The following is a 13836-nucleotide window of genomic DNA, read 5'->3' on the forward strand; positions in this document are numbered from 1 at the left end:
TTCTGCACATTGGTTTTGTATCCTGTGACTTTACTGCATTCATTTATCAGTTCTAATAGTTTTTTGGTGGAGTCTTTCATGGTTCTCTATATGGTATCATGTCATCTGCAAAGAGTGAGTTTTACTTCCTTCTTACCAATTTGGATACTTTTTATTTCTTTTTGTTTTCTGATTGCTGTGGCTAGGACTTCCAGTACTACGCTGAATAAAAGTGATGAGAGTGGACATCCTTGCTTGTTCCTGACCTTAGAAGGAAAGCTTTGTTTTTCACCAATGAGTACAAAGTTTGCTGTGGGTTTTTATGTAGGCCTTTATTATGTTGAGGTATGTTCCTTTTAGGCCTATTTTATTGATGGCTTTTATCATGAATGGATGTTATATTTTGTCAAATGTTTTTCTGCATCTATTGAAAAGATCATATGGTTTTTATTTTTTCTTTTATTAATGTGACGTATCACCTTGTTTGATTTGCAAATATCAAACCACCCTTGCATCCTGGGAATAAATCCCACCTGATCACAATGAATGATTTTTTAAATGCATTGTTGGGTATGTTTTGCTAATATTTTGTTGACAATTTTTGCATCTATGTTTATCAGAGATACTAGCTTTTAGTTCTCTTTTTTTTTGTGGTGTCTTTATCTGGTTTTGGTATCAGGGCTTCAAAAAATGAATTTGGAAGTTTTTCCTTTTCTTCTGTTTTTTGGAATAGCTAGAGAAGAATAGGTATTAATTCTTCTTTAAATATTTGGTAAATTTTGCCTGTGAAGCCATCTGGTCCCAGACTTTTGTTTTTTGGAGTTTTTTGATTACTGAATCAATGTCCTTGCTGGTATTCAGTCTGTTCAAATTTTCTGTTTCTTCCTGCTTCAGTTTTGGTAGGTTATATGTTTCTAGGAATTTATCCACTTCTACATTGTCAAATTGTTGGCGTATAGTTTTTCATAATATTTTCTTATAATTATTTGTATTTTTGTGTTGTTGATTGTTATTCTCATCTTTCATTTGTAATTTTATTTGAATCCTTTCTACTCTGATGCAAAAATTAATAAACTCTGTGAGTGTTTATTTCTGGACTCTCTTCTTTTCCACTGATCTATTCATCTATCATTACATCAGTGTTACACTGCCTAAATTGTTGTAGTTGTATAGTAATTCTGGAATTCAGTTAGTTTGAGTCCTTCACTTTTTTCACTCTTTTTCTTGGTTGTCTTGGGTATTCTAGGTTTTTTTTGTTTTTGTTTTTGTTTTAAGATTTTATTTATTTATTTCAGAGAGAGAGAATGAGAGCGAGCACATGAGAGGGGGGAGGGGCAGAGGGAGAAGCAGACTCCCTGCTGAGCAGGGAGCCCAATGCGGGACTCAATCCTGGGACTCCAGGATCATGACCTGAGCCGAAGGCAGTCGCTTAACCAACTGAGCCACCCAGGCGCCCTATTCTAGGTTTTTAATATTTCATTTTAGAAGAAATTTATCTGTGGCTTTAAGAAAAGTTTTCTGTATTTATGATTGTGGCATTTTAGATCAATTTATGGAATACTTAATATCTAATCTTTCAAACTATAAATATGGTATATCTCTGCTTTCATGTGTATCTTTACTTTTTCTCAACCATATTTTATAGTGTTCATTGTAGGGATTTATACATTTTTTGAAGTTATTCTTAAATATTTTTATTTTTTATACTGGTGTAATAAAATTGTTTTAAATTTATTTTCCAATTGCTTGTTTCTATTATGTAGAAATATAATTGAATTTATAACATTGACCTTGACTTTTAAGACCTCACTGAGCTCCTTCAATAGTTCTAGTAGTTTGTCATTGTTGTTGATTCTTTAGGCTTTCGTACATAAATTTACCATGTCATCTGTGAAGAGGGACTTTTTCTTTTCCAAATTTTCTATATATTTTTTTTCTTTTTCTTACAAATAACTTTGGCTTAGGACCTCCACTAGAATCTTAAATCTTACTATAGTGAGTATATAGCCTTGCCTTACTCTGGATCTTAAAGGGAAAGTCTTCAATATTTTACTGTTAATTATGATAATAGCCATAGGGCTTTTAAAACCTGCAAATAAAAATAAAAACAAAACAAACGAAAAGGATATGTTGAAGTCCTAAAACCCAATACCTCAGAATGTGAATTTATTTGGAAATTGGGTCATTACAGGTACAATTAGTTAGGACGAGGTCATAGTGTAATGGGGTTAGCTTCTAATGTCCTTATTAGCAGATAGCCAGATGAAGACAGGCACACACAGGGAGAACTTTTTGTGATGACAAACACAGAGGTTAGAGTTACGCAAATGTTAGTTAAGGAATGTTAAAGATTGTTGACAAACTACCAGAACCTAGCAAGAGACAAGGAAGATTGTCCTTATACATTTCAGAGGGAGCATGGCCCTGGGATTCACTGGTTTTTAGACTAAACTCTAGCCTCCAGAACTATGAGATAATAGATTTCTGTTGTTTTAAGACACCCAGTTTGTGATACTTTGTTACGGCAGCCCAAGGAAACAACAGTACTCCCTATTTGATTGAAGAAATTACCTCTTATTTCAGTTTGCTAACTTTTTTTTAATCAAAAATAACTGGTGAATTTTTGCCTAGTGCTTTTTCTTCCCCCAAGTACCAGTTATCTTTTTATCTGATGTTAGTTCTCAATTAGGATATGAAAGGATTCAAGGGTGCCAGGCAAAAGTCATGGTCAGGAATGCAGAAAGCCTCCACACTGGGCCCTCTTCAGTGGTATTTCTGAAGCTGCTCGGGTGGGGGTTCTTTGTAACAACAATAGTAGTTGAAAAGCACATGAGCTGCCAGCATCATAGAAATCCCAGCGAGGGCGCCTGGGAGGCTCAGTTGGTTAAGCGACCGCCTTCAGCTCAGGTCATGATCCTGGAGTCCCGGGATCGAGTCCCGCATCGGGCTCCCTGCTCAGCGAGGAGCCTGCTTCTCCCTCTGACCCTCCCCCCTCTCATGTATTCTCTCTCATTCTCGCTCTCTCAAATAAATAAATAAATCTTAAAAAAAAAAAAGAAGAGAAATCCCAGCAATACCCCATTTCTTCACATTGACATACTTCTTGTAATACTGGTAATAACCTCTGTGAAATGCTCCAGCAATGCCTTTAGGGGTGAATGAAATCCTACATCAGTATCCAGCTTGGCGGCTCTCCTACTTTGACACCCATGTGCTTCTTCTCCCTCACTGGTACAGATGACACCATCTGGGAGTCCTGGGTGTCTGCTATCTCAAACACTTTTTTGACAATTATTAACATGATTGAAACAAGGTTTTGATACAATACCTTTTCTCCATTATTACTTTAATATGGTGAATTATATTGATTGATTTTAAAATCATAAAATAACATAACATGTAATAGTAATATTTTTGTATGTTTGTGGCTTACAATCGCTGATACTCTAAAAAGGTTTTTATGTGTATGTTCATAAGGGATATGTTAAATATTATTTCTAAATTAAATATTTGATAGAACATACCAGTAAAATTATCTGGGTCTTTAGATGTTTTTGTGGAAAGGTTTTTAATAATAAATTTCATTTTTATAAATAGTAGACTCAGATTTTCTATTTCTTTTTGAGTGAGTTTGTTAAGCTGGTTTTTCAAGAAATTTGTCTGTTTCATGAAAATTTGTAAATATATCGATACAAGTATTTATAAAGTTTCATTGTTGTCTTTTAAAGTCTATAGGATTGGTCTGACTAATTTCAGTATCTAGGTGATGTTTTTGTGCCTCTCTGGGTGGGTGTCTGTGTATATTTCTACTTCTTTTTGTCTTAACCGTGTCTCATATTTTCTTGTCTCTTTATACGCCTAGAAACTTCTGTTTGTATGTTAGATATTGTGGGTAATAAATTATAAGATTTTGGAATTAGCACCCTCCCTTAAAACATGTGAATTTTATTTTGCAAGGCAGTTGAAGTTTTGACAGGTCATTCTGGATGTCATTAGGCTTATTTCATGCTGTTCTAAAATGGTCCAGAGTTTTAAAATTAGTCCTAAGACTTGTTTTTATTTATACATGATAGTTACCCCTAAGGCATGACTGTTCTGAGGCTTCTACTGAACCTGATTTGCTCTGTGTGGTTTTTGTATTCCAGCTGTACTGAAATCCCACATTTCCCAGCACCGCATAACCCTCTCTGTCAAGACTGTGTAAAGATTCAGCTTTCCTGTGCTGAATCTCCACATAGACTTCTTGTCCCTCTTCCCTGGTATCGAGTCTTGAAAATCCCAGTCCTTTCAGAGTCAGAAGTCTGCACAAAATGAACCCAGAGCAAACTGAAATGTCTGATAGTAAATCAATACCTAAAAAGTAATTATTTATATCAGCTAAGAGAATCAAAATGGTAACTGTTTTAGTAATCTGTTACTGCATAACAAACCATCCCAATACACAATGGCTCAAAGCAATAATTAGTTATTATTGTTCTCAAGTTTATGGGTCAGCTGGGCAGCTCCTGTGATCTGGTCCAGGCTCATTGGATTTCATTTGGGTTTGTTCATGTCTCTTTGGTCAGCTGGCAAATTGGGAGCAGGACAAGTTCGGACCTCATTCACATGAGCAGTGGCTGGTTGACTACCAGCTATGATGGCAGGGTCAATTTCCTTATCCAAAAGCCTAGCTCATGCTTGCTAACATGATGCTGGCCAGTTTTCAAAAGAGAGCAAGTTAGTGCAAGGCCTCTTGAGCTTAGTCTCACACCTAGAATAACGTCACTTTTTTTCTGACATTCTGTGATTAAATCACATTACAAAGCTAGCACAGATTTTACCTCTTAATATGAGGAATCACAAAGGCACTTTGAAAAGGTATGGATATTGGGAAGGGAAAAGAATTGTGTCTATATTTTCAATATTATACATGCTTAACATTCTCCAATCTGTCTTCCAAACTCCTAAACTGTAGGGGTTTGGGGGGATATAGTTAAAAAGTTAAGATGACAACTTCTGTTTGTTTTTGGCAATGACAGAGTAACTGGTACTACACTTGCTCTCCCCCTTTGAAAAAACAAATAAAACTAGTCAAATATACGAAGCATAGTTTTTCACACATTGAAAAATAGGCTAATTGATTGGCTGTCAGCTGTGGCAACAGAATCACTTTTATCATCCAGGAGCCTAGCTCATGCTTATTAACATCATGACATTAACCTTCATGATGCCATGAAGATGTAATTTCTGCCTTTCCTGAACCAATGTTATTAAGCTCATTAATCTTCATTTATTCTATGGACGAGTATGACTTTTGTGCTTTCCATGAAGTCCAGAGCTTTCAGGTTGCTCCAAGTAGCAGTACCATGATGCCTTTCTCCTAAAACCCTTGATTCCTGACGTATACGTAAGCCCAAATCTGCCTTTCTCAATGTAGCACTCTAGCTAACTGACTGAATTATTTACTGACTTTCACACTGATTTGATTGCAAGCACACTCTAACTTTGTAGCAGTTTTAGCCTTAGAAAAATTGAGAAAGAGGGGAATTTTATATTTACCCTTTTCCATACCCTTTTAAGTACCAACATCCTGCATGTTGACAACTAGTTACTCTCTGGATCATTTGTGTCTGCATTCCTGCTTCTACATATTTTTAAATCATTTTCTTAACAACAAAAATAAAATCTACCAGTTCTTAATTTTGAAGAGAGTTGTTTTCAGCTGGCCACCACATAATCAAAAACCTAATTCATGTTCATATCATTTGTCCTGGGGGTTTGTATTCCATTTTAGTAGAAGATAATTACTTAACAAAAATGACGCTGAGATTAATGAATGTAAGCAGTAGTAACGAGCTGATTAGAGAGCTTCAGGGTGTGGCCTTGAGATGGCAAATGCCTGCCAACTTTGATTCTGCTTAGGGTTAACTCTGGCTGTTGAAAAAGAATAAAACCCAAATACATGAAGAGGCATTATTCTGTTACCAATAGAATGGAGCAAATAAACTCTGCTTTTATTTAAGTTATCTGTAGAAATTTTTAAAGAAACATATGATTCCTCTTCTGCTATGCACATCTAATAATCTAAGTGGTTTAAGTAGTAAGGTTCACATTCTGATCATTATATAAATTATCTCCGGCATGAGAAATACTGTGTAGGTAAACAACTATTTTTCACTTTTGTGAATTGCATCAGGATTCAGCTTATTTGGATATGTAGAAATGGAATTTATTTTATCTCACCACTAGTGAATTAATGAAAATTGGAAATGTGTTTTTTTATGGTATTAATATTGTACAGATAATTTCTTAGTAACAAATATTCTGTACTGCTTTGATTCTTAAAGTTCAGGATATTAGTGCCCAATAAAAATTGACACTTTTATAAAATTGAAGCTGGTACTTGAGAATACTGAATAGATTCAATTAACATTTTTAATACTTAAAACAGCAAATAAAAAGAGAATATTTATAGTTAATATTTTAGCACAACTTTCCTTATCAGAGAGAACTTGATTACTATTTTTCTTTTTCTGTACATATTCATTTGTAATTAATACAGCTTTTACTTGCTAACAAAATAACTCTAACCTTTGCCTTGAATACCTTTAATATAGAAAAAATATTTTTATGCTTTAAGAAAACAATTGTTGCAATCCCACTACCTCAAGATCACAGAGGATTGCTATGTTTTATGAAAATTCAAATTCAACATTTATTTTAATGTGCACATTTTTATTAGTTTTTAAATATCTCTAAAATATTTAAATAGCATCAGGACTTTCTTCTTCAAAAAAAGAAAAGTAAAAATTCTAAAGCCTTATTAAAATTTGAGGTAGGACCAAAAAAGACAGGTAAAAAGAAAAGAGGAAGTATAAGAAAAAACAAGATTTTACAGGTGAAATAAGCAATTGTGTGTGTGTGTGAGAGAGAGAGAGAAAGGGAGAGAGAAAAGAAGAGCAAGTTTTTGTGCACATAACACCTTAGGAATTATTCTATCCCCTTATAGGAAGCAGCATAAAAGAGGTGTAACAGAACTTCTGACTACAGATATGGTATTTTATTCCCAAATTCTCCAAATAAAAAAAATAGGCACTGCATTTTATAGATTAAAAAAAGTAATTAATAATGCTGTCTTAGCTATTCTGTGGGATCCTAATGATCATTCTATACAGCAAGAAGCTAAAGACAAATGGAAACTGCCCAGGTTGCCTCTAACATTTCTTCCCAAGGATATAATATCCCCCTTTTCAAAGAATTTCTTTACCCTACAGCTTTCAGGTAAGAAATGTAAATCTCAGACTTTTTGCCACTGATTATTCCACAAATATAGTTGGGAAAGTTCTGTTTCCCTCCTTGGAAAAGCAGAGCCTTCAAATTTTTTTATCATGAAGTTAAAATCTTGATACTCAGTTTTTCAACAAAGATTTAAGTCTTAACATTAATAAAGAGATAAAGTAGTTAAACATCATCAAAATTACTCATTTCTTAACAGAAAATTTTGCCAAAATTTAGATGAATTTGTTGCCCTAAAAAAAGTTTCATTTTTTAAAAAAGATTTGTGAGCATACTACTATACCTAAATTTTAAAGATACTTTGTTTGTCTAGACAGGTAACAGCATTTTTCTTTGTCTTTAGATGTTTGTTATTATACTGTTTTTATTTTTGGTAATCACACTATATAGTCAGCAACTTAATTATTTGTCATCTTATTAATAACTTTTTATCCTTTTTATATTTGAAAAGGATTATTTTATGACTCAATTGCTATTCTGCACTTCTTGCTGTATAGAATGATCATTAAATTTATTAAAGAATATTTGATTTTGCCCTTGTATGCTGAGAAACACCTCATAGCAGACTCTTGCTTCAATTGGAAAGGATAGAAGAAAAATGTATGCCTCATAATAATTTGTTTACTGCATACTGAATTTACTTTGATTATCAATCTCAACTGTGGACACCAATTCCTTGATGTATAACAACCTGTCAAAAATATGCTTACAATTCTTCCTGTAGTTTTTGGTAATTATTACTCATTGGCTTAAATAGATCAGAAGAAATATCAGTAATATAACCTAAATAGCCATATCTGCAAATATTTGAGAAATATTCCTTCCTTATTGAATAAATACCTCAATTCTAAACCAGTTGAGTCAAAATGAAAAAGATTCGAATTTTACTAAAAAAAACTTTATAAGCACAGCACATGTGAAGGTCATAGTTGGAATATCATTTAAGAGATCATTTTTCAATCTGAAAAATTCTTCTTTTAGCCTTTATTTATTTATTTATTCATTGATTTATTTTTAATATTTTGGAAACAAAAAGCATTCTTTTTTTCTATATCTTATTTATTTATTTGAGAGAGAGAGAAAACAAGTCGGGTGGGAGGGGAAGGGGCAGATAGGGAAGCGGAGGGACAGAGGTGAGGGAGAAGAAAACTCCCCACTGAACAGGAAGCCCAAAGCAGGGCTCCATCCCAGGACCCTGAGATCATGACCTGAGCCGAAGGCAGACACTTAACAGACTGAGCCACCCAGGCACCCCTAACTTATATTTAAAAAGACATTTAGTTTATTTCATATAAGTTAGTGCAAGTTATTAAAACATTTTATTTTACAGGACTATGGGGACATTTCTCTGTGGGATTTGAGAATGTTTGGAAATGTAATCATTCCCATGGTGGGGGGAATTGCTCTTTTACTATGGTTACTGATGAAACAGTATCTTCCTTATTAAATTTATTTTTTAAGCCATTACAAATAATTTATCATGTTGGTTATCGTATCATCAGAACTATGATTCTTTCTTTATTTGTGATAGAAAGACTGTACAAAAGGGAAAATATCTGGGCGCCTGGGTGGCTCAGTCGGTTAAGCGACTGCCTTCGGCTCAGGTCATGATCCTGGAGTCCCTGGATCGAGTCCCGCATCGGGCTCCCTGCTCGGCAGGGACTCTGCTTCTCCCTCTGACCCTCCTCCCTCTCATGCTCTCTGTCTCTCATTCTCTCTCTCTCAAATAAATAAATAAAATCTTTAAAAAAAAAAAAAAGGGAAAATATCTACTGTAATGATGCTGTTTGTCATGGTAAAATATGGATCCAAATTCTAAGAAGAAGAAATTATGTTTAATGCATCAAAGAATATTTCAGGCAGGTTAAAACATTTTTACTCATTAGATGTTTTGTTGGGATGGAAGTTTTTCAGTTGAAGTGAAACCACTTAAAAGCACCAAGTTGAACTAAAATCAAAATGGCTGCACTAATGCTTCAGTGAAGCTCTATTTTAAAGTAACCTTTTTTCTCTCTTCTGCAAAGCTCCCCTTCTCTCTTCTTAGTCTTTTGTTTCAGGAACCCAGTACCACCTTGAAGACATGATGAACAAGGCTGGCAACCTGTACACAATTCCAGTCAAAACTGGCTAGATCTTGAGCAATGTCCACAAAAGCCAAACTATGGAAACAGCCAAGATGTCCATCGACGGATGGATAAAGAAGATGTGGTATATATATACAACGGAATATTACTCAGCCATCAGAAAGGATGAATACTTACCATTTACATCGACATGGATGGAACTGGAGGGTATTATGCTGAGCGAAATAAGTCAAGACAATTACCATATGGTTTCACTCATATGTGGAATATAAGAAACAGCACAGAGGATCATAGGGGATGGGAGGAAAAACTGAATGGGAAGTCATTGGAGAAGGAGAAAAACCATGAGACTCTTAACTATAGGAAACAAACTGAGGGTTGCTGGAGGGGAGGTGAGTAGGGGAATGGGGTAATTGGGTGATGTGCATTGGGAGGGCACGTGATGTGATGAGCCCTGGGTGTTGCATGCAACTGATAAATTATTGAAATTTACATCCAAAATTAATGATGTACTATATGTTGGCTAATTGAATTAAAACAACAACAACAACAACAAAATGGCTAGATCCTGTATTTCCCTATTTCCACACTTTCCCCTGGGTAGGCTTGCAGTTTTGAAGGCCTTAGCCTTCTGCAACCTCCTTTGCCCAGCAAAGCAATAAAGATACTGTTCCTCTATCCTACACTCTGTCTTTGCATTGTATTTTGACTCTAAAGAACAGAGTTCAGTTCTTGACAACAGAAACATGAAGAGAATTAAGCCTACACAACTATGAAGAAAGGAATGCATGGCCATAATAAAAAATGTCTATTCATTTGGTGATAATAAACATACATTAAGACATTTTCAATTTGCTTTTTCAGAAACTCACTAAATTCTGTGTGTGGTCATTGTGAGTAGGGCATAAGGTGTTTGTTTAACTCAACACTTAACTTCCATAGGCCTAATATCATTGCCAAAGTTTATTATCTCAGAATGTGTATGGAAGATTGATTTCAACTGAAATACAATTGGAAGATGGTGAACTTTTTTTTTTCTAATGACTCTCGACACTAGTGCTAAATTAAAATAGAAAATGAAATGTAAAGTATGTATTTGTGAAAAGACATTAATATATGTAGTAAGGTTGTGACAGTTTTTAGACCTATTTAATTGACAAAGGGTTTTAATAAATGTTTAGTTTCTCTTGCTATGGAATTATGTTGGGGAAAGTGGGGAGAATAGTAATTTTTTCTAGAAAATTAGATGTTTTCTAAAAAATTCAATAGCCTCTATAGAAGTGGACTTCTAATAAATTAAAAGTAGAAAATTAGATCAAATTAACTAAATATGGAAGATACATCAAGATTAATGAAGGAAAAAATCAACCAATCAAACTTACATTAGAAACAGCGTTTGTTTGTCTAGTTGGAATGTGCCGGTTGCCTGTTGGATTAACTTGGCATTTTATTCATGCTCAAATTTTTGCAATATTACAATAAAGAATGAGTTTTCATGTACTATATTTCATTTTGAAAGTCAGGTTTATTAAGGCATAATTTACATGTAGATAAACTCTCCCTTTCTAGGTGTATAGTTTGATGAGTTTTTACAAATAAATACAATCCTGTAATCACCTTGTGATAATTGTGATTTATAATAAGAAATATAAATTTGGTCTTCCACCCCATTCCTGGCACAGGGCTCCGAAAACATTTGGTATTTCCTGTGGTGGGAGGAAAGGTTGTTTTGTTATGTTAATGAGGTAATTTATGGGGGCAGTTGCGAGGGGGACCAATCAAGTGATTAAAGGGTTAGAATTTTCAGTACCTCCTCGAACTCCAGAGAGGGGAGACAAGTTGGAGGTTAAATCAGTCTCCAACGACCAATTATTTAATTAATCATGACCCTGTACTGAAGCCTCCATAAAAACCTAAAAGGACAGGGTTTTAGAGAACAGGTTGGTGAACATATATAGATTTGGGGAGAGTGGCACAGAAGCTCCAAGACCTTTCCTTATACCTTGCCCTATGCATCTTTTCCATCTGGCTGTTAGTGAGTTGTATCCTAGTTAATAACCCAGTAATCTAGTAAGTAGAATGTTTCTCTGAGTTCTGTGAGCTACTCTAGAGCATTAATCAAACTTGAGGAGGCCATCTTGGGAATCTCTGATTTATAACCAGTTGGTCAGAAGTATAGGTAACAACCTGGACTTGAGACTTGCACCTGAAGTGTATGCACGGGAATTTAGGTGGCAGTCTTGTAGGCCTGAGCCCTTAACCTGTGGAATCCAATGCTATCTCCAAGTAGATAGTATCAGAATTGAGTTGAATTGTAGGGATCCCAGCAGGTGTCCTGAGAATTGCTTGTTGTTATGGGGCACCCCTCCCCATATTGGGAATGGTACTAGAACATTTATATCCCATTAAGAAAGAACATTTCTATCACCCTTAAAAGATTCCTTTTGCCCCTTTGTAGATAACCTCTTCCTATCAATCCCAGTCTCTGATCATTCCCAGAAACTTTGATTTCTGTCTTTATAGTTTAATTTTTCCCTGAATATCAATAGATCATACAGTATATAGCCTTCTGTGTCTAGCTTTTTTCCTCTGCCTATGCTTTCAAGATTCATCTATACTACTGCATGTATCAAGAATTTGTTTCCTTTTATTTGTATGGATGTACAACAGTTTACGTATTCACTGGTTTGGGGATATTTGGGTTGTTCCCAATTTTGATCAATTACATATAAAGTAGCTGTAAATATTCATACACAAGTCTAATTTTGGACATGTGCTTTCATTTCTCTTGGGTAACTACTTAGTGAGAATGCTATGTCTAGTGGAAATTGTATGTTTATGAGAAACTGCTAAACTCTTGCAAAGTGACTGTACCACTCTGCTTTCCTACCAGCATATATGGCATTTCCACTTACTCCACATCTTTGTCAACACTTTCTTTGCCACCCCCTTCTTTTTAAAAATTTGAGCCTTTCTCATAGGTATATAGAAATATCTAATTATTGTTTTAATTTACAATTCCTTAATAACTAAAAATATTGAACACATTTTCAGTGCTTATTTGCCTTTCAGCTCTCTGGTAAAGTGTCTCTTTAAATATTTATTTTGACCATTTTTTACATTATGAGAACTTATTTTTTTTAGAATCGTTTTGGGCTTATAGAAAAACTGAGTAGAAAGTACAGAGAATTACCATATACTCCCTACCCCACACATATACAGCCTCCCCCATTATCAACACCCACACCACAACTGTATGTTTGTGACAAAACATAAACCTACATGACACATCATAATCACCTGAAGTACATAGTTTATGTTAGTGTTCACCCTTATTGTTGTACTTTCTATGGGTTTGACAAATGTATAATGGCATTTATCAGCCATAATAGCATTTTACAGAATAGTTTAAATGCCCTAAAAGTCCTCTGGCCACCCTTATTCACCTGTCCCTCCCATCTAAGCCCTAGCAACTACTGACATTTTGTTGTTTCCATAGTTTCCTCTTTTCTAGACTGTCATATAGTTGGGATCATACAGTATGTAGCTTTCTCAGATTGATTTCTTTCATTAGTAATACACATTTAAGTTTCTTTCATGTCTTTTCATGACTAGTTAGCTCATTCCTTTTTAGCAATGAACAATATTCCAATGCCTAGATATACTACAGTTTATCAAAATTCAAAATTTGTTTCTTTTAAGGAATTTCTCCATTGCATGTATTTTCAAATTAAATTTATTGACATAAAACTTAAAAAATAACATTCCTTTTCTCTTCCTTTAAATGTCTATTGCATCTTTAGTAATTCCCCTCTTAGATTCTGAACATTTGTAATGTGTGCTTTGCTTTTTTTCTTTATCAGCATGGCTAGTTGATTACCAATTTTATTGATTTTTTTTAAAGAACAAGCTTTATTGTATTTTTATTTTTTTCTTTTTAAATTTCATTGATTTCATCCTTTTTTAAAATTACTCCCTTCTGCTTGCTATGGTTTTAATCTGCTCTTTTTTTCCCTAGTATCTTGAGATAAAAGATTACTTATTTAATGCCATTCTCACTTCTTTAGTGCTCTAGTTTTCATATAGGCAATGCTTTAACTCTGCCGCACAAATTTTGATATCTTCTATATTCATTTTTATTAAATTAAAATATTTCATAATTTGTTTGTCTTCTTTGATACAGAAGTTGTTCAAAAGTTTTTTAATTTTCCTTTTTTGTTTTTTTAGAGACACAGCGAGAGAGGGAACACAAGCAGGGGGAGTGGGAGAGGGAGAAGCAGGCTTCTCACTGAGCTGGGAGCCCGATGCGGGACTCGATCCCAGGACCCCGGGATCATGACCTGAGCTGAAGGCAGACGCTTAACGACTAAGCCACCCAGGTGTCCCAACTTCAGCTTTCTTTTGATTAATGCTTGTATATCTTTTTCTATCCTTTTCTTTTAATCTATCTATATTGATATATTCAAGTATATTTCTTACAGATAGCAGCATGTAGTGA

General features: G+C 34.5%; 1 pseudogene; it reads right to left on the reverse strand.

Moving 5' to 3' along the window:
• Positions 1-2742: 2742 nt before the first annotated feature.
• LOC123847585 (ATP synthase subunit f, mitochondrial-like) lies at positions 2743-3226 on the reverse strand (annotated as a pseudogene).
• Between the last annotated feature and the right edge of the window lie 10610 nt (positions 3227-13836).

The sequence above is a fragment of the Mirounga angustirostris genome, unplaced genomic scaffold (genome assembly GCF_029215605.1).
Source record: "Mirounga angustirostris isolate CCGP_5_RB_7025 unplaced genomic scaffold, mMirAng1.0.hap1 SCAF_2, whole genome shotgun sequence".
Lineage (NCBI taxonomy): Eukaryota > Metazoa > Chordata > Mammalia > Carnivora > Phocidae > Mirounga > Mirounga angustirostris.